Genomic DNA, 21,733 nt, shown 5'->3' with positions numbered 1-21,733 from the left:
CCACTAAGCTCAAGCCAGATGGGATGGCGTATCACTGCAGAATGCTGTGGTAGCCATGCTGGTTAAGTGTGCCTTGAATTCTAAATAAATCACTGACAGTGTCATAAAGGGGGGAAAAAAACATACCATAACACCACCTCCTCCATGCTTCACAGTGGGAACCACACATGCGGAGATCATCCATTCACCAACTCTGCATCTAGCAAAAACACGACGGCTGGAACCAAAACTCTCACATTTGGACTCATCAGACCAAAGGTCAAATTTCCACTGGTCTAATGTCCATTGCTCATGTTTCTTGGCCCAAGCAAGTCTCTTCTTCTTATTGGTGTCCTTTAGTAGTGTTTTCAGCAATTCGACCATGAAGGCCTGATTCACACAGTCTCCTCTGAACAGTTGATGTTGAGATATGTCTGTTACTTGAACTCTGTGAAGCATTTATTTGGGCTGCAATCTGAGGTGCAGTGAACCAATGAATTTATCCTCTGCAGCAGAGGTAACTCTGGGTCTTCCTTTCCTGTGGTGGTCCTCATGAGAACCAGTTTAATCTTAGTGCTTGATGGTTTTTGCGACTGCACTTGAAGAAACTTTCAAAGTTCTTGAAAATGTCCATATTGACTGACCTTCATGTCTTAAAGTAATGGAGTGACATCTCTCTTTACTTATTTGAGCTGCTCTTGCCATAATATGTACGTGGTCTTCTACCTTGTCACAACACAACTGATTGCCTCAAACTCATTAAGGAAAGAAATTCAACAAATTAGCTTTTAACAAGGCACACCTGTTTATTGAAATGCATTCCAGGTGACTACCTCATGAAGCTAGTTGAGAGAACACCAAGAGTGTGCAAAGCTGTCTACTTTGAAAAATCTCAAATCTCAAATATATTTTAATTTGTTTAACACTTTTTTGGTTACAGCATTCATAGTTTTGATTTATTAATTATTATAAACTGGGTGGTTCAAGCCCTGAATGCTGATTGGCTGACAGCCGTGGTATACCACAGGTATGACAGAACATTTATTTTTACTGCTCTAATTACGTTGGTAACCAGTTTAAAATAGCAATAAGGCACTTTGTGGGTTTGTGGTATATGGCCAATATACCACGGCTAACACGGAACCCAAACCGGCTGTGCGCGTGCACCATCGTGCATCAATGTATTTTGTCCCCCTACACCAAACGCGATCACGACACGCAGGTTAAAATATCAAAACAAACTCTGAACCAATGACAATTTGGGGACAGGTCGAAAAACATTAAACATGTATGGCAATTTAGCTAGTTAGCTTGCACTTGCTAGCTAATTTGTCCTATTTAGCTAGCTTGCTGTTGCTCGCTAATTTGTCCTGGGATATAAACATTGAGTTGTTATTTTACCTGAAATGCACAAGGTCCTCTACTCCGACAATTAATCCACACATAAAACGATCAACTGAATCGTTTCTAGTCATCTCTCCTCCTTCCAGGCTTTTTCATCGTTGAACTTATATGGTGATTGGCATCTATACTTTCATAGTATTACCGCAACGACCGGCAAAACAGTTCGTCTTTCAATCACCCACGTGGGTATAACCAATGAGGAGATGGCACGTGGGTACCTGCTTCTATAAAACAATGAAGAGATGGGAGAGGCAGGACTTGCAGTGCGATCTGCATCAGAAATGGAAAGAAGTTCTATTTTAGCTCTTGGCATCGTAGACACTCGTTGGTGCACGCGAGCAGTGTGGGTGCAATAATTGAATAACATAGATTTCTAAATTTATTTTGCGACGCTCGTGCACGTGACGTGTCCGGTCTGGTCAGCATGTAAGAACAGCCCTTTGCCATTGTATATTGGCCATATACCACACCCCCTCATGCCTCATTACTTAATTCTACAATGTAGAAAATAGTAAAAATAAAGAAAAACCCCTTGAATGAGTAGGTGTGTCCAAACCTTTGACTGGTACTGTATATCAGGGATGCAAACTAGTCACCTTTCTGCAAAATTCGCCGTTTTGAATGCAAAATAGGTGACCTATGTGATTCATGTAGATTACATTTTTTGGGGGGGATGACTACTGGCTGTAAGCGAACGAGTGATCAGCGTTAGGAGCAATACTGGCTGTATCCAAGGCTCAGCCAATCGTTCACATAACAACCGAAGGCAGCAGACATTTTTACATTTACATTTTAGTCATTTAGCAGACGCTCTTATCCAGAGCGACTTACAGTTGTGAATACATTTCATACATTTTTTTTTCTTTTTCGTACTGGTCCCCCGTGGGAATCGAACCCACAACCCTGGCGTTGCAAACACCATGCTCTACCAACTGAGCCACACGGGACGACTGAAGAGATAAAAGACAATCAATTTACTAGTTACAGCGTCAACGTGCACTCTGGAAAGCGAGCGGAAAGGCAGTTTACCAGTTAACTTACTAGTTAATTTACAGCAGCTCGTCCCCCTGAACGGTAACGAAGAGGTCGGTGAGAAGCCTGACCACCGAGACCGGGGTGAGAAGGTGGTGAAGCTTACTTCATGACCTGTAAAACCGAAAAACAACTGGCATTGGGGAAGGTTTGAGGCGAGGGAGAAATGTGGTGGAACAAGTATTGTTAGCATCGTTAATCTTGCTAGCTGGATCGAATTATACGCGTTGGCTAGCCAGAGAAATGTTGAGCAACATTAGCCTACTTAACTGATCAGATCATTTTGTTTATGGTGTGAAAATGTAGCTGGCTAATAAAATCAGACAGCTAATGTTACAACATCAGATGAACTAACGTTAATAACCTAACCAATTCTCTATAGTATTAACTGGTAACGTTATACGACTCCTTGCCGTTCCTCAAGTTATAACGCCTGAGTTGCTTACTGGACCCTGGCAACCTATGAAATGTTAACTAGCTAACAAACTAATGTTTTCCCTCTACAGTATGTGGTTAATTTTTCAGAATGGGAGAATTAGGTGAAAATGAGGCTTTGCTTGTTAAACCGTTAAGTGGAGCTGGGCCTGGTTTAAGCTGGATGCCACTATAGAGGTGAAAGGAACACCACACTTTCCCTCTTTCTCAATACAGTGGATAAAAAGGGGTATGTCAGGTGTACTCTCTGCCTGAAAGAGATCAATTATGCCAACAAAGGGTATTATGCTCTGCTGGTACATTGCAGAACAGATGTCCACTGGCAGAAAGTGTACAATGTAATAATGTGCAGAGTAGCCCAAAGATATTGTTTTGTTGTGTTGAACTTGACAGTAACGTGTGTGTGAGGGTGGATTTAATAAATGTTTTACTCAGTGGATGTTATTTTTGCACACATGTAGCCTTGTGCACTTGTTCGGTGTCTACTATAGTGGCCACTATAATAGAGCAAAAATTGAATACCTGTTTGTTTCATTCTATTTCTACTTAAGATGTTGTTTTTTCCCCAAGTGCAATATTTAGATGTGTGTGTGTGTGGTCACAAGTGTCATGGCTAACTGCAATATTAGTGTGTTTTTTTCTTCTCAAGACTTGAGTGTCATTTGCAGTAAAGTCTAGGCAACAACTAACATTGGATTGCTTTCTTTACATTTTTTTAGCTGTAAGTTATGTTCACATGAACCACTTTTTATTTTACACACAGAGACTGATCATGTAGATCATATTATTTTGTTGTTTAATTAGTTAACCTGCATATCCCACTAGCAGGGATTTTCTGCATGTTTCAGTGCAACAAAAAAGTGTCACCTTTTTGGGCCCTCAGCGGTTTGCATCCCTGGTATATTTTACAGACACAGTATGTTTTACATTAGTTGTTATTAGTCTCATTATCTTGTTGTTATTAGTCTCAACCTTCAGCTCCATTCAACCCCTCCCATCTATCTCTTAACACCATCCATATTGGATTTTTATTGGCCATATATTTTCAACTGTGCTGTGATGTTTCACAAAAAGTTCTGAACCTTTCTATTCTCTTAGTTTCTACAAATTGTAAATTAAAAGATACAATTTTTTGCTAAAAGTATTATTGATGGATTGACTATGACTTTTCAAAATCACCCAGTAATGCTATCTGCAGAGTTAACTCCAGATAAATGTTGCAATTCTTCAGCCATTCCTGGACCTGTGACCAAAAACAAGCTACATATGGACAGCACCAAAACAAATTATCTAATGATTCTTTCTCTTCACAGCAAAATCTGCAGAGCTGGGAAGGTTGTAGCCCCCATATATGTAACATTCTATTGGTTGCAAGAATTTTGTATAATCATTGAAATAAAAAATTCAAAGTTTTGAATCTGGCGTCGTTGTGCGTATCAGTTCATAAACCATGTGCCATGGCATCGGTACATCTCTTCAACTATTTTGCAATCTATATGGCACAACTGTCAATTTGTTGGTCCTGAAATGAAACTGGTATACTTTATTTATTTATCACAATTTTATTTAACCAATTCTGGTCCAATACTTTAGTAGCATAACCTTTTGACTTCTAGTACTTTTCAATAATCCATTTTCTTCTAGTCTAGTTCGGCTCCACTGCCACCACACTGTGATAATGATCAAGCTGGCTGGTTGTCCACTTTACAGATGATAATATTGATCTAGCTGGCTGGCTGTCCACTTTACAGATGATAATATTGATCACTGGCTGGTTGTCCACTTTACAGATGATAATATTGATCACTGGCTTGCTGTCCACTTTACAGATGATAATATTGATCTAGCTGGCTGGCTGTCCACTTTACAGATGATAATATTGATCTAGCTGGCTGGCTGTCCACTTTACAGATGATAATATTGATCTAGCTGGCTGGCTGTCCACTTTACAGATGATAATATTGATCTAGCTGGCTGGCTGTCCACTTTACAGATGATGATAATAATATTGATCTAGCTGGCTGGCTGTCCACTTTACAGATGATGATAATAATATTGATCTAGCTGGCTGGCTGTCCACTTTACAGATTATGATAATAATATTGATCTAGCTGGTTGGCTGTCCACTTTACAGATGATAATAATACTGATCTAGCTGGCTGGCTGTCCACTTTACAGATGATAATATTGATCTAGCTGGCTGGCTGTCCACTTTACAGATGATAGTAATATTGATCTAGCTGGCTGGCTGTCCACTTTACAGATGATGATAATAATATTGATCTAGCTGGCTGGCTGTCCCCTTTACAGATGATAATAATATCATATCTAGCTGGCTAGTTGTCCACTTTACAGATGATAGTAATATTGATCTAGCTGGCTGGCTGTCCACTTTACAGATGATGATAACAGTAATGATAACTGTTGTTGGCGAGTCCATATCGTTCTAGTTCTATCAGCTGGTGAGTCCATATCGTTCTGTTCTATCAGCTGGTGAGTCCATAGTGTTCTATCAGCTGGTGAGTCCATAGTGTTCTATCAGCTGGTGAGTCCATAACGTTCTATCAGCTGGTGAGTCCATAGTGTTCTAGTTCTATCAGCTGGTGAGTCCATAGCGTTCTAGTTCTATCAGCTGGTGAGTCTATAGCGTTCTAGTTCTATCAGCTGGTGAGTCTATAGCGTTCTAGTTCTATCAGCTGGTGAGTCCATAGCGTTCTAGTTCTATCAGCTGGTGAGTCCATAGCGTTCTAGTTCTATCAGCTGGTGAGTCCATAGTGGTTCTATCAGCTGGTGAGTCCATAGTGTGTTCTATCAGCTGGTGAGTCCATAGGTTCTAGTTCTATCAGCTGGTGAGTCCATAGTGTTCTATCAGCTGGTGAGTCCATAGTGTTCTATCAGCTGGTGAGTCCATAGTGTTCTATCAGCTGGTGAGTCCATAGTGTTCTAGTTCTATCAGCTGGTGAGTCCATAGTGTTCTAGTTCTATCAGCTGGTGAGTCCATAGTGTTCTAGTTCTATCAGCTGGTGAGTCCATAGTGTTCTAGTTCTATCAGCTGGTGAGTCCATAGTGTTCTAGTTCTATCAGCTGGTGAGTTCATAGTGTTCTAGTTCTATCAGCTGGTGAGTCCATAGTGTTCTAGTTTTATCAGCTGGTGAGTCTATAGCGTTCTAGTTCTATCAGCTGGTGAGTCCATAGTGTTCTAGTTCTATCAGCTGGTGAGTCCATAGTGTTCTAGTTCTATCAGCTGGTGAGTCCATAGTGTTCTAGTTCTATCAGCTGGTGAGTCCATAGTGTTCTAGTTCTATCAGCTGGTGAGTCCATAGTGTTAGTTCTATCAGCTGGTGAGTCCATAGTGTTCTAGTTCTATCAGCTGGTGAGTCCATAGTGTTCTAGTTCTATCAGCTGGTGAGTCCATAGTGTTCTAGTTCTATCAGCTGGTGAGTCCATAGTGTTCTAGTTCTATCAGCTGGTGAGTCCATAGCGTTCTAGTTCTATCAGCTGGTGAGTCCATAGTGTTCTAGTTCTATCAGCTGGTGAGTCCATAGTGTTCTAGTTCTATCAGCTGGTGAGTCCATAGCGTTCTAGTTCTATCAGCTGGTGAGTCCATAGTGTTCTAGTTCTATCAGCTGGTGAGTCCATAGCGTTCTAGTTCTATCAGCTGGTGAGTCCATAGTGTTCTAGTTCTATCAGCTGGTGAGTCCATAGCGTTCTAGTTCTATCAGCTGGTGAGTCCATAGTGTTCTATCAGCTGGTGAGTCCATAGTGTTCTATCAGCTGGTGAGTCCATAGTGTTCTAGTTCTATCAGCTGGTGAGTCCATAGCGTTCTAGTTCTATCAGCTGGTGAGTCCATAGTGTTCTAGTTCTATCAGCTGGTGAGTCCATAGTGTTCTAGTTCTATCAGCTGGTGAGTCCATAGGTCTAGTTCTATCAGCTGGTGAGTCCATAGTGTTCTAGTTCTATCAGCTGGTGAGTCCATAGTGTTCTAGTTCTATCAGCTGGTGAGTCCATAGTGTTCTAGTTCTATCAGCTGGTGAGTCCATAGCGTTCTATCAGCTGGTGAGTCCATAGTGTTCTAGTTCTATCAGCTGGTGAGTCCATAGTGTTCTAGTTCTATCAGCTGGTGAGTCCATAGCGTTCTATCAGCTGGTGAGTCCATAGCATTCTAGTTCTATCAGAAAGTCTCTGTTGTACGGTGCACATGAGGTGGTGAAGTTACACTAGTATGTTATTCACTACAATATGTATGAAATCAGATATCTTCTAATGGCTTTCTGCCAGAAGTCAAACAGCTCTGGATGTGTTTTCTGTACAGCTGACAGTTTTTTTTCCTTGTGCTTCCTACTAGAGTATTTCATTCTCCTCTGGTCTTCTCCCCTCTGCTCTGTGTACACATGCTGCTCTTCCTTCAGAAAAGCATGCATCACAACTTTATTCATTTGCACAATTTCTCTCCTTCACTTTCGGTTGCAAATGTCCACACTCATTGAAAATGACATTCGGTAGCAACTACCCATGCTTGTATAACTTGGAGCTGGATGTGCCCGTCTTTGTAATTAGTTTGTTAGTTTTCCTTAGCATTTAGCTAACAGCGTCTATATGATTTCGTTGTTAGTTTGTGCTAATTCTGTTAGCATTCTGGTAATAGAGGCCCAATAGGCTTTTCTTGCGTTTTTTAGAACCCCCTCGTGTACTATGCCAGTAATATCATAAATATAACGGACCACTGCTGACCGGGGGGAATGGACCACTGCTGACCGGGGGAAGGTGGAACGGACCACTGCTGACCGGGGGGTTGAACGGACCACTGCTGACCAGGGGGAAGGTGGAACGGACCACTGCTGACCGGGGATGAAGGTGGAACGGACCACTGCTGACCGGGGGTGAAGGTGGAACGGACCACTGCTGACCAGGGGGGGGAAGGTGGAACGGACCACTGCTGACCGGGGATGAAGGTGGAACGGACCACTGCTGACCGGGGGTGAAGGTGGAACGGACCACTGCTGACCGGGGGGAAGGTGGGAACGGACCACTGCTGACCGGGGGGAAGGTGGGAACGGACCACTGCTGACCGGGGGGAAGGTGGAACGGACCACTGCTGACCGGGGGGGAAGGTGGAACGGACCACTGCTGATCGGGGGGGGAAGGTGGAACGGACCACTGCTGACCGGGGGGGAAGGTGGAACGGACCACTGCTGATCGGGGGGGGAAGGTGGAACGGACCACTGCTGACCGGGGGGGAAGGTGGAACGGACCACTGCTGATCGGGGGGGGAAGGTGGAACGGACCACTGCTGACCGGGGCGACATAAAAGGGGTTTACTTGGCAGTAGCTTCTCTGTGGCATCTAGCTATTATCTTTAAGTCTATAACACATCTTTGGGTTTCCCATCTCCACAGACAAAATGGGCAAATAGTGAGAGGTGCAATACTGATATAACCATACTGTGCTAAAGCTGCAATATGTAAATTTGTCATTCTCACTGAAAGCATGTCTAAGAAGTTGTATATCTGTTCTATGTTCACTATTTCTATGCTTCCCGTGCAGAGACGTTTTGTTTTTGCTTTTTTAACTTTCAGTTTTGTACACCAGCTTCAAACAGCTGAAAATACTATATTTTTGGTTATGGAAAATATATTTCACAGCAGGTTTAGATTGTACAATGAATCTCTACACTATACATGCTTGTTCTGTCACATAAACTGAAATTAGGCACTATTACAATTTTTGCAATCAGGTAATGGCGGAGCGATTTCTGCGTAGTTCATCTTTACAACAAGAAATAACATATTTCTGTTTTGTGTTCCATGTTTTTAAAAGATGATCAGGTGCATTCCAAAGTAATAAAAAAGGCTGCAGCTTGTCTTCCCTGGTGAACAACGACACACAGCCTTGGGTCTGTGTGGTATTAACATGGCCGCTTCAAGAATATTCAGATGGGCGTGCACTATCAATCTGTTAAGATGCATGTTTTTTGAGCGTTTGTGGCGTGTCGTTCGGATCTTAGACACACATCACAGACCCTTGTCTAGCATAGTTGTAATGTGACGTGGGTGCAGAGGAAAACGCTAGCTGGAAGAGATAAACCTGACGTTAGCTAGCGGGGTGGGGGATGGAGGGATGAGAGGAGGGGGAGAGGAGAGGAGGGGTGGGGGTGGAGGGATGAGATGAGGGGTGGGGTGGGTGATGAGAGGAGGGGTGGGGGATGGAGGGATGAGAGGAGGGGTGGGGGATGGAGGGATGAGAGGATGGGTGGGGATGGAGGGATGAGAGGGGTGAGGGATGAGAGGAGGGATGGGGTGGAGGGGTGGAGGAGGAGGGGTTAAGGATGGAGGGGTGGAGAATGGAGGGATGAGGGGTGGGGTGGAGGATGGAGGGATGAGAGGGGTGTGGGTGGAGGGATGAGAGGAGGGGTGTGGGTGGAGGGATGAGATGAGGGGTGGAGGATGGAGGGATGAGATGAGGGGTGGAGGATGGAGGGATGAGAGGAGGGGTGGGGGATGGAGGGATGAGAGGAGGGGAGGAGGATGGAGGGATGAGAGGAGGGGTGGGGGATGGAGGGATGAGAGGAGGGGAGGAGGATGGAGGGAGGGAGGGATGAGAGGAGGGGAGGAGGATGGAGGGATGAGAGGAGGGATGGAGGATGGGAGGAGGGGTGGGGGTAGAGGGATGGAGGGATGAGAGGAGGGATGGAGGATGGGAGGAGGGGTGGGGGTAGAGGGATGGAGGATGGAGGGATGAGAGGAGGGATGGAGGATGGGAGGAGGGGTGGGGGTAGAGGGATGGAGGATGGAGGGTGGGGGTAGAGGGATGGAGGATGGAGGGATGAGAGGAGGGATGGAGGATGGGAGGAGGGGAATACGTGAGCACACATCATCAGCAGGAGGAGGAGGAGGAGGAGGCGGCAGCATCCGGGGACACAGAATCCAGTGAAAGCTAATTACCAAACTCATTAAATAACCTAGCCAGGCTTTGAACAGCTACAACATTTGAGAACCCCAAATGGCACCCTATTCCCTATATAGTGCACTATTTTAGACCAGAGCCCTATTCCCTATATAGTGCACTACTTTAGATCAGGGCCCTATTCCTTGTATAGTGCTCTACTTTAGACCAGAGCCCTATTCCCTATATAGTGCACTACTTTTGACCAGAGGCCTATTTTGAGCCGTATGGGTCCTGATCAAAAGTAGTGCACTAAATAGGGAATAGGGTGCCATTCATGGCTCAACCCCACACAGTAACACCAACTAGAAGTATCACTACATCACTGTGTTCAGGACTGGTATCCAATTTGTAAGTCGCTCTGGATAAGAGCGTCTGCTAAATGATGTAAATGTATCTATATCCTATGATGTTCACCACTCACACTTTCCTTTAAATGGCTGGAGAGGTGTCTGTCACATTCTCTCTTATAGACAGGGAGGAGAGGAGGGTGTAGACCGGGAGGAGAGGAGGGTGTAGACCGGGAGGAGAGGAGGGTGTAGACCGGGAGGAGAGGAGGGTGTAGACCGGGAGGAGAGGAGGGTGTAGAACGGGAGGAGAGGAGGGTGTAGACCGGGAGGAGAGGAGGGTGAAGACCGGGAGGAGAGGAGCTGCTGAGGGGATAGGAGGAGAGCAGGAGGAGAGGAGAGCAGGAGGAGAGGAGCAGAGCTGGCTGAGGGGAGAGGAGGAGAGCAGGAGGAGAGGAGCTGGGGAGAGGTTATGAGGAGATGTGCTGCTGAGGGGAGAGGAGAGAAGAGCAGGAGAAGAGGAGAAGAGCAGGAGAAGAGGAGAGGAGCTGCTGAGAGGAGAGGAGAGTAGGAGGAGAGGAGCTGCTGAGGGTTAGGAGGAGAGGCGAGCAGGAGGAGAGGAGAGGAGCTGCTGAGGGTTAGGAGGAGAGCAGGAGGAGAGGAGAGGTGCTGCTGAGGGGATAGAAACGAGAGGAGGAGCTGCTGAGGGGAGAGGGGGAATTAGCTAGCGGGCACAGTGTGTTATGACCCGGGTCCACTACAGGAGAGATCACTACAGGAGAGATCACTACAGGGAGATCACTACAGGGAGATCACTACAGGGGAGATCACTACAGGGGAGATCACTACAGGGAGATCACTACAGGGAGATCACTACAGGGAGATCACTACAGGGAGATCACTACAGGGAGATCACTACAGGGAGATGGGACAGGAAGAGACAGGTAGTTAGTTATATTGGGAGCAGGAGAGGTGAGGCTTTAAGAAGGCAGGAAATGGCTGTGTTTGGTGCCGCATGGCCGCTCGTTCTGTTGACTAACCTTGACGGCATTCACCTCCTCTCCTAGCTCTCCTCCCGTGTCTGAACACTTCCTGTGTCTGAACACTTCCTGAACACTTCCTCCCTCAGACCAGACCAGGGGCCTAATAACACCTGACACAACCAACCAACCAAGAACACTGCTGGGAGGGAAAAACAAAGACAAAACAACAGAAGAAAACATGAATGAATGAAAATTGAATTTAAATACATCCTATGAGATAGACTATATAAAGCCCCTGCTGCTATCAGCCATGAACTCTACTGCCCTTATAAAGCCCCTGCTGCTATCAGCCATGAACTCACTACCCTTATAAAGCCCCTGCTGCTATCAGCCATGAACTCTACTACCCTTATAAAGCCCCTGCTGCTATCAGCCATGAACTCTACTGCCCTTATAAAGCCCCTGCTGCTATCAGCCATGAACTCTACTGCCCTTATAAAGCCCCTGCTTCTCTCTGCTATGAACTCTACTGCCCTTATAAAGCCCCTGCTGCTCTCTGCTATGAACTCTACTGCCCTTATAAAGCCCCTGCTGCTATCAGCCATGAACTCTACTGCCCTTATAAAGCCCCTGCTGCTATCAGCCATGAACTCTACTGCCCTTATAAAGCCCCTGCTGCTATCAGCCATGAACTCTACTGCCCTTATAAAGCCCCTGCTTCTCTCTGCTATGAACTCTACTGCCCTTATAAAGCCCCTGCTGCTCTCTGCTATGAACTCTACTGCCCTTATAAAGCCCCTGCTGCTATCAGCCATGAACTCTACTGCCCTTATAAAGCCCCTGCTGCTCTCTGCTATAAACTCTACTGCCCTTATAAAGCCCCTGCTGCTATCAGCCATGAACTCTACTGCCCTTATAAAGCCCCTGCTGCTATCAGCCATGAACTCTACTGCCCTTATAAAGCCCCTGCTTCTCTCTGCTATGAACTCTACTGCCCTTATAAAGCCCCTGCTGCTCTCTGCTATGAACTCTACTGCCCTTATAAAGCCCCTGCTGCTCTCTGCTATGAACTCTACTGCCCTTATAAAGCCCCTACTGCTCTCTGCTATGAACTCTACTGCCCTTATAAAGCCCCTGCTTCTCTCTGCTATGAACTCTACTGCCCTTATAAAGCCCCTGCTGCTCTCTGCTATGAACTCTACTGCCCTTATAAAGCCCCTGCTGCTATCAGCCATGAACTCTACTGCCCTTATAAAGCCCCTGCTGCTATCAGCCATGAACTCTACTGCCCTTATAAAGCCCCTGCTTCTCTCTGCTATGAACTCTACTGCCCTTATAAAGCCCCTGCTTCTCTCTGCTATTAACTCTACTGCACTTATAAAGCCCCTGCTTCTCTCAGCCATGAACTCTACTGCCCTTATAAAGCCCCTGCTTCTCTCTGCTATGAACTCTACTGCCCTTATAAAGCCCCTGCTGCTATCAGCCATGAACTCTACTGCCCTTATAAAGCCCCTGCTTCTCTCTGCTATGAACTCTACTGCCCTTATAAAGCCCCTGCTGCTCTCTGCTATGAACTCTACTGCCCTTATAAAGCCCCTGCTGCTCTCTGCTATGAACGCTAATGCCCTTATAAAGCCCCTGCTTCTCTCTGCTATGAACTCTACTGCCCTTATAAAGCCCCTGCTGCTCTCTGCTATGAACTCTACTGCCCTTATAAAGCCCCTGCTTCTCTCTGCTATGAACTCTACTGCCCTTATAAAGCCCCTGCTTCTCTCTGCTATGAACTCTACTGCCCTTATAAAGCCCCTGCTTCTCTCAGCCATGAACTCTACTGCCCTTATAAAGCCCCTGCTGCTATCAGCCATGAACTCTACTGCCCTTACCTTGCTTTAAGAATAGCCGAGCACCAAGCTAACAACTTTAAACAGTAAGGATTTCTAGGACTACTGACCTATTAGCCTATATACACCATTACAACATTGAAGGTATTTCCTCATTGCTGTGCCAGTTCTACAAAGAGTCAGATGCAATGAGTAGTAGTGGGCAACATGCCAGGTTTTTAAAGTGGTTTAGTAGCAGCAACAGACTACAGAAGAACACGACAACAACAGCCCATTACAGAGTGAATCTGATACCTTACACACTGAGCTTCTGACCACGTTTCCATCTAGGGAGGGAGGGATGTATATCAACGTTAAAAACAAAATGGTAGACCGGTCCCAGATCATTGTAGGGAGTTGGTTTAAACAGCACTTCAACAGATATTTGACCAGGCTAACAAAATGGTCACACTACCAAAGATGGTGGATAAATAATTCTATCCTCCTGACATAATTATAGCCTCCTGATTCCTGCTTACAAGCAAAAATTAAAGCAGGAAGCACCAGGGACTAGATCAATAAAAAAAAAGTGGTCAGATGAAGCAGATGCTAAGCTACAGGACTGTTTTGCTAACACAGACTGGAATATGTTCAGGGATTCTTCCGATGGCATTGAGGAGTACACCACATCAGTCATTAGCTTCATCAATAAGTGTAATGATGACGTTGTCCCCAGTGACTGTACGTACATACCCTAACCAGAAGCCATGGATTACAGGTAACATCTGCACTGAGCTAAAAGCTAGAACTGCCGTTTTCAAGGAGCGGGACTCTAACCCGGAAGCTTATAAGAAATCCCGCTATCCCGCTATGACGAACCATCAAACAGTCAAAGCGTAAATACAGGACGAAGATCGAATCATACTACACCTGCTCTGACACTTGTTGGATGTGACAGGGCTTGCTAAACCATTACAGACTACAAAAGGGAAGCACAGCCGAGAGCTGCCCAGTGACACGAGCCTTCCAGACGAGCTAAACTACTTCTATGCTCGCTTTGAGGCAAATAACACTGAAACATGCATGAGAGCACCAGCTGTCTGTATGATAACGCTCTCTACAGCAGATGTGAGTAAGACCTTTAAACAGCTCAACATTTACAAGGCCGCAGGGCCAGATGGATTAGCAGGACGTGCATGCTCTGTCCTCACTGACATTTTCAACCTGTCCCTGTCCGAGTCTAATACCAACATGTTTTAAGCAGACCATCATAGTGCCTGTGACCAAGAACACCAAGGTAACCTGCCTAAATGACTACCGACCTGTAGCACTCACGTCTGTAGCCATGAAGTGCTTGAAAGGCTGGTCATGGCTCACAAAACCATTATCCCAGAAACCCTAAACCCACTCCAATTTGCATACCGCCCGAACAGATCCATAGATGATGCAATCTCTATTGCACTCCACACTTCCTCTTCCCACCTGGACAAAAGGAACACTTATGTGAGAATGCTCTTCATTGATTAAGGCTCAGCGTTCCAACACCATAGTGCCCTCAAAGCTCATCAATAAGCTAAGTACCCTGGGACTAAACACCTCCCTCTGCAACTGGATCCTGGACTTCCTGACGGGCTGCCCCCAGGTGGTGAGGGTAGGTAACAACACATCTGCCACGCTGATCCTCAACAAGGGGGCCCCTCAGGGGTGCGTGCTCAGTCCCCTCCTGTACTCCCTGTTCACTCATGACTGCACGGCCAGGCACGACTCCAACACCATCATTAAGTTGCCGATGTCATAACAGTGGTAGGCCTGATCACCGACAACAAGATAAGATTAAAAAAAAGGCTTATGTATGGTGGTCTATGAGAGAGTGTCGAATTACGAGAAGCTTATTTAATCGAATAGAAGTTTCGTAACGTTTACGCTGTTGCAAATGTACTGATATAAGAGGATACGCGTATCTGCCCTCTCATTGGCTACAATGGTCCCACATGATCTCGACCTGCCTTCAATCATTGAGGACATGCATTTCCATTGTTAAGAGTGATCACTCGAATATCTTGTTAATTATAGTCATCTTTGACTAGACCTCACCTGCACCCCTAATCAGTGTGGCGATCTAGGACTGGAAGTATGACCGTGTTTTGTTAGTTACTAGTTTATTGTCCTTTTAAAATGATTTCTATAACCCAAGGATGCCTTGATGTCTCTGTTAGCTTTAGCCATACCTTACCATCCTATCAAACCTGATGTACAGTATCTAACGGTTTTCTTTTATGCCTCGTCTTAACACAGACCTCTTTCTGTTTATACCATAGTAAAACCATCCACGGCTGCCCTTACTTCATATCAACACAAAGGAAACCTCATCCCCAAAATGGCCGCCTGCCGTCATCACTGCTGCCCTTACTTCATATCAACCCCAAAAGAAACCGCATCCCAAAAATGACTCACGGTCATCATCACGGCAGCATATTTAGAACTCAAAAACATAAAACACCGACAAATACCATCAAAAAATGAGAAATATATTGCAATATATTTGGGACATATCGCCCAGACCTATCCACGCGCTGCCCTTAGTTCATATCAATCCAGAGGAAACCGCATCCCCAAAATGGCCGCCTGTCGTCATCACCGCTGCCCTTACTTTCTATCAACCCAAAGGAAACCGCATCCCTAAAATGGCCGCCTGCCGTCATCACTACTGCCCTTACTTTGTATCAACCCAAAGGAAAGTGATTACCAGGTGATTAGTGTGCGTTATGAGGCAGATTCATTAACCTTTGAGAAACCGAGTGTGGCTTCTGTGTGCTCTGTGCTTAGCCAAGCATAGCCTGTCTCTACCTCCACGGGAAAGAGAGGGATAGAGAGAGGGGGAGGGCAACAGAGAGCGAGAGGTGGGGGGGAGGCGAGAGAGAGAGAGTGTATGAGAAAGAGAGAGAAAGGTGGGAGGGGAGAGAGAAAACTGCAGTGTGTGAGACAAGAGAGAGTGCTGCTGAGGCTCCCATTAGGTAAGCACATTGAGCCGTCAGCCTGGAACATTTATCAACAGAGTCGCCATCCTTCCCTCTCAGCCCCACTCTCACTTCCCTCCAAGCTCCTCTCTTTCCGTCTCCCTCGCTCTCTCTCTCTCTCACTCCATTTCAGGTCTACCTTGCACTCTCTCTCTCTCTCTCTCTCTCTCTCTCTCCTCCAGCCCAAATTGTCAGCATCAGCAGTAGCTCAGCCCTTCTTCCCTCCCAAACCCAGCCTCAACACTGGGCAACTGCTACAACAGAAAGCACATTTGGTCTCTCTCTCTTTTTGTGGGATCTCTCTCTCTCTCTGTGGGATCTCTCTCTCTCTGTGGGATCTCTCTCTCTCTCTCAAGGGTTTTATGTCAGTCTGGGCTGGGTCAGACCGTTAGGTTTATAGTCAGGGGAAAAGGAGAGGAAGCACGACATCACATGGGGAAAGATTGCGCTAACTTGCAAACACAACAACTTTGGGAGTACAGACCCCCAGAAATCTGGCAGCTGCCCTCAAGTCGAAAATGCACATTCAGAGGAGAATAATTGTTGTGTCATTATTTTTTTTAAATGGTCATTATTAAGACAATAGAAACGTGACAAAGTGTGTAAATGATTACACAGTGCAGGAAATGAAGTTGATTAAAATGCGGGAAGTGAATGCTGGAATTAAACAATTCATGCAAATTAACAAATGCTGTGTGCATTAAGGAAATAGAAGCCTGGCTCAAATAGAAGCCTGTCTCTAATAAGCATCTGTTGTGTTCAGTGATTTAAGCAAATAAACACCCAAGCTATTCATTTGTTATGGTAATTAGGCTGTACATGTGAGTGTGTGTGTGTGTGTGTGTGTGTGTGTGTGTGTGTGTGTGTCTCTTCGCAGTCTCCGCTGTTCCATAAGGTATATTTTTATACATTTTTTAAATCTGATTTTACAGCTTGCATGAATTACTTCAAATCAAATTGTATTAGTCACATGCGCCGAATACAACACGTGTAGACCTTACAGTGAAATGCTTCCTTACGAGCCCCTAACCAACAATGCAGATAAAAAAATACGGATAAGAATGTGAAATAAAAGTAACAAGTAATTAAAGAGCAGCAGTAAAATAACAATAGCGAGACTATATACAGGGGGTACCGGTACAGAGTCAATGTGGAGACTTTATACAGGGGGGTACCGGTACAGAGTCAATGTGTATACATGTAGGTAGAGGTATTAAAGTGAATATTAGGGTTGAAACATTCCATGGGAACTTAAGCCCGGGTATTTGGGGAATTTTGCATAAATTCATCCAAAAAGTTAGCTTATAACAGTGAACCTTTTTTTGTGGGATACACAAAGCAATTCTAGGTCTTGTGGCATATTTTGGTTAAACTATCCCCAATTCAATGGAATTGCAACCCTCTGCATGCGCAGTGCATTCTGCCATCACATGTACAGCTGATTCTCAAGATCTTGCACACTAATGAGATGCTATTGAGCCCACACTACTACACTGTCTGAGCCAAGGACTACATGCTTTCTGGTAAGTTTTGATTACAATACTGGGTGGGGTGAATATATTTTATATGACATGCATGATTTTTTGTTAACTAGTAAATAGTAGCCTACAGCAAAGTGTGTTTAAATCATTTTTAACTTGTTAACCATTTCTGCTAGTTAGTTTTTGCTACCATGTGGGTTTTAGCTTGTTTGAGCCTGCTAACTGAGTGTTAATTCACCTGTTTCCATACATGTTTGATTTTAAAACATTTATCTTACAAAGGAGTTGTTTAATCTAACTGCTTAACTATTTATCTGTACATGGAATTGTATGTGTTTTTTTCTAATCTTTCCAGGAAAATGGCACGATCTGATGTGTGGAGACATTTCACTGCAGCTAATGTAGAAGGAAAAGCTGTGTACATTTGCAAATACTGTGCCAAATCATATGTGGAGAATGCAACAAAGATGCAGAATCATCTGGCCAAGTGCATAAAGTTCCCTCAGCGCTCACAACAAGCAACCTCTGACAAATGTCCCTCTACTTCTATTAAAAGGTAAAACATTATGAATCAGACACCTTATCGATAGCAACAGCTCATGGTCCTCCTGGAATCAGAATTTCTTTTGACTCAATGGAGGAACGTAGTCAGAGAAATGCTGATGAATGTCTTGCTCGAGCTGCGTATGCAACTGGTTCACCTCGGATGCTTACAGGCAATGGGTATTTGGAAGAGATTTCTGAATGTTCTTCGCCCAGCATACACCCCTCCAACCAGACATGCTTTATCTACTCATTTGCTGGATGCAGAGTTCAAGTGAAGGTCAAGCAAATCATAGAGAAAGCAGACTGTATTGCAATCATCCCTGATTGGTGGTCGAATGTTCGTGGGCAAGGAATAATTAACTACATCATCTCCACGCCTCAACCAGTATTCTACAAGAGCACAGACACAAGGGACAACAGACACACCGGTCTCTACACTGCAGATGAGCTGAAGGCAGTCATCAATGACCTTGGACCACAGAAGGTATTTGTACTGGTGACAGACAATGCTGTGAACATGAAGGCTGCTTGGTCTAAAGTGGAGGAGTCCTAACCTCACATCTGTGCTGCTCATGCATTGAATCTGCTCCTCAAGGACATCATGACACTGAAAACAATGTATACACTCTACAAGAGAGCCAAGGAAATGGTTAGGTATGTGACGGGTCATCAAGTTATAGCAGCAATCTCCCTCACCAAGCAAAGTGAGAAGAATAAGAGCACCACATTGAAGCTGCCCAGCAACACCTGTTGGGGTGGTGTTGTCATCATGTTTGACAGTCTCCTGGAGGGGAAGGAGTCTCTCCAAGAAATGGCCATATCGCAGTCTGCAGATATGGACAGCCCCATCAAGAGGATCCTCCTGGAGGATGTATTTTGGGAGAGAGTGGTAAGCAGCCTTAAACTCCTGAAACCTATAGCAGTAGCCATTGCACGGATTGAGGGAGACAATGCCATCCTGTCTGATGTTCAGACTCTGCTTGCAGATGTAAGAGAAGAAATCCGTACTGCCCTGCCACTTCACTGTTGCTCCAAGCAGAGGAAACTGTAGTTCTGAAATGCATCAAAAAGCGTGAAGACTTCTGCCTGAAGCCCATACACACCGCAGCGTTGGACCCCAAGTATGCTGGCAAGAGCATCCTGTCTGGTGCAGAGATCAACAAGGCCTATGGTGTCATCCCTACTGTGTCTCGCTGCCTGGATGAGGGCAAGGTTCTTGGCAGTCTGGCGTACACTTCCAAGCAAGAGCTTTGGGATGGAGATGCAATATGGCAGTCGTGCCAACACATCTCATCAGCCACCTGGTGGAAGGGACTTTGTTGATCTGAGGCTCTTTCCCCTGTTGCCTCCATCATCCTCCAAATCCCACCAACATCAGCCACCTCAGAGCACAACTGGTCCTTGTTTGGGAACACACACACCAAAGCACGCAACAGGCTGACCAATACAAGGGTTCCTATGGAAAGTTTCCACCTCTGAATATTCCCCAAAATGTGCAACCCTTGTGACTATGCATAAATGATAACAACAGAGTAGCAACGGTGTTAAAGGGGGGGGGCAATGCAAATAGTCTCCTACTTGATATGGAATATAGTTCCATGTATTCATGGCTCTATGTCGTACTGTGCGCCTCCCAGTCAGCAGCATACCACCCTCCATCCCACTGCTGGATTGCCTCTAAAGCTAAGCAGGGTTGTTCCTGTTTGGTCCCTGGATGGGAGATCAGATGCTGATGGAAGTGGTGTTGGAGGGCCAGTAAAATGGACTAAAATAAAATATCCCATTGCCCCAGGGCAGTGAATGGGGACACTGCCCTGTGTTGGGTGCTGTCTTTCAGATGGGATGTTAAAACGGGTGTCCTGACTCTCTGTGGTCACTAAAGATCCCATGGTGCTTATCGTAAGAGTAGGGGTGTTAACCCCGGTGTTCTGGCTAAATTCCCAATCTGACCCTCATACCATCACAGTCACCTAATCATCCCCAGCTTCCAATTGGCTCATTCATCCTCTCCCCTGTAACTGTTCCCCAGGTCGTTGCTGTAAATGAGAATGTGTTCTCAGTCAACTTACCTGGTAACATAAGGGTTAAATAATTAATAATAACAATTTTTCCAAAACTTTACTAAGTGTTGGTAACAGGCTGATTTGGTTGGCTGTTTAAGCCAGTAAAAGGGTGCTTTACTATTCTTAGGTAGAGTGACTTTTACTTCCCTCCAGGCCTGGGGGGGGGGGTACACACTTTCTAGTAGGCTTGGATTGAAGAGATGGCTAATAGTGGCAATATCATCCTCTATCTCGTCCTCCTCTATCTCGTCCTCCTCTATATCGTCCTCCTCTATATCGTCCTCCTCTATATCGTCCTCCTCTATATCGTCCTCCTCTATATCGTCCTCCTCTATCCCGTCTAGTTGTCAGACCCCGGTTGTCATTGTTGATAGAAAACAATTGTTTGACCTCTTCCACACTCACTTTATAGAATTCAAAATCACAACACTTTGTCATAATTTGGTCAGTAATACATCAATGTGTAGGTTCAGAATGTGTTGTTGGCACGTCATGCCTAAATTTATCAATCTTGCCAATGAACAAAGTATTAAAATAGTTGGCAATATCGATGGGTTTTGTGATGAATGAGCCATCCGATTCAATGAATGATGTAGCCGAGTTTGAATGATGTAGCCGAGTTTGAATGATGTAGCCGAGTTTGAATGATGAAGCCGAGTTTGAATGATGAAGCCGAGTTTGAATGATGAAGCCGTGTTTGAGGACACACAGAAGAAGTAATGACCCCTCTCCATCTTGTGTCCGTAGAGAAGAGGACAGCCTCAGCCCAGCCCCTTGGATAACAGCTCCTGTCTGTTATAAAAGCAGGAATCAGTCCTTTCTCAATCACCTCACAGCTATTTTAAGATTTCCTGACAGGAGTATGACTCAATGACTGACTGGCTGACCTCTCTACCCCATACCCAGGAAGAGACTGACTGACTGACCTCTCTACCCCATACCCAGGAAGAGACTGACTGACTGACCTCTCTACCCCATACCCAGGAAGAGACTGACTGACTGACCTCTCTACCCCATACCCAGGAAGAGACTGACTGACTGACCTCTCTACCCCATACCCAGGAAGAGACTGACTGACTGACCTCTCTACCCCATACCCAGGAAGAGACTGACTGACTGACCTCTCTACCCCATACCCAGGAAGAGACTGACTGACTGACCTCTCTACCCCATACCCAGGAAGAGACTGACTGACTGACCTCTCTACCCCATACCCAGGAAGAGACTGACTGACTGACCTCTCTACCCCATACCCAGGAAGAGACTGACTGGCTGACCTCTCTACCACATACCCAGGAAGAGACTGACTGACTGACCTCTCTACCACATACCCAGGAAGAGACTGACTGGCTGACCTCTCTACCACATACCCAGGAAGAGACTGACTGACTGACCTCTCTACCCCATACCCAGGAAGAGACTGACAGAACTCTCTGCCACATACATACCCATCAGGAAACTATGTACTTTGCATAGAAACAGAATTACATTCTATTTATCTATGGTACTCCCGCTGTCATTCAGAACATTCCATGCCTGGTTAGCTGCTCTGCCTTCACCTTAATGCTTGTTCACATAAGCCTTCATACATAACATACACATTACACACAGCCTCTTGTCCCTCCCTCCCTCCCTTCAGCAGGGTTATTTCTCCATAAGGCCACTGTGCCAGGCAGGTAGCCTCTCACGCTAGCAGCCATGCTAGGAGCTAGCTTAGCACTGTACCAGGCCAGGTAGCCTCTC

At 45.4% G+C, this 21,733-nt stretch overlaps 1 protein-coding gene across 1 annotated transcript in view; it reads right to left on the bottom strand.

Moving 5' to 3' along the window:
* Nucleotides 1–21,733, bottom strand: part of rerea (arginine-glutamic acid dipeptide (RE) repeats a) — a 387,734-nt gene that overhangs the window by 320,532 nt on the left and 45,469 nt on the right. The window contains 1 exon segment of the mRNA XM_045696470.1: nucleotides 11,121–11,259. The gene's annotated coding sequence lies outside the window, so the exon portion shown is untranslated.

The sequence above is a fragment of the Salmo salar genome, chromosome ssa15 (genome assembly GCF_905237065.1).
Source record: "Salmo salar chromosome ssa15, Ssal_v3.1, whole genome shotgun sequence".
NCBI lineage: Eukaryota > Metazoa > Chordata > Actinopteri > Salmoniformes > Salmonidae > Salmo > Salmo salar.
This window is presented reverse-complemented; position numbering and strand designations above follow the sequence as displayed.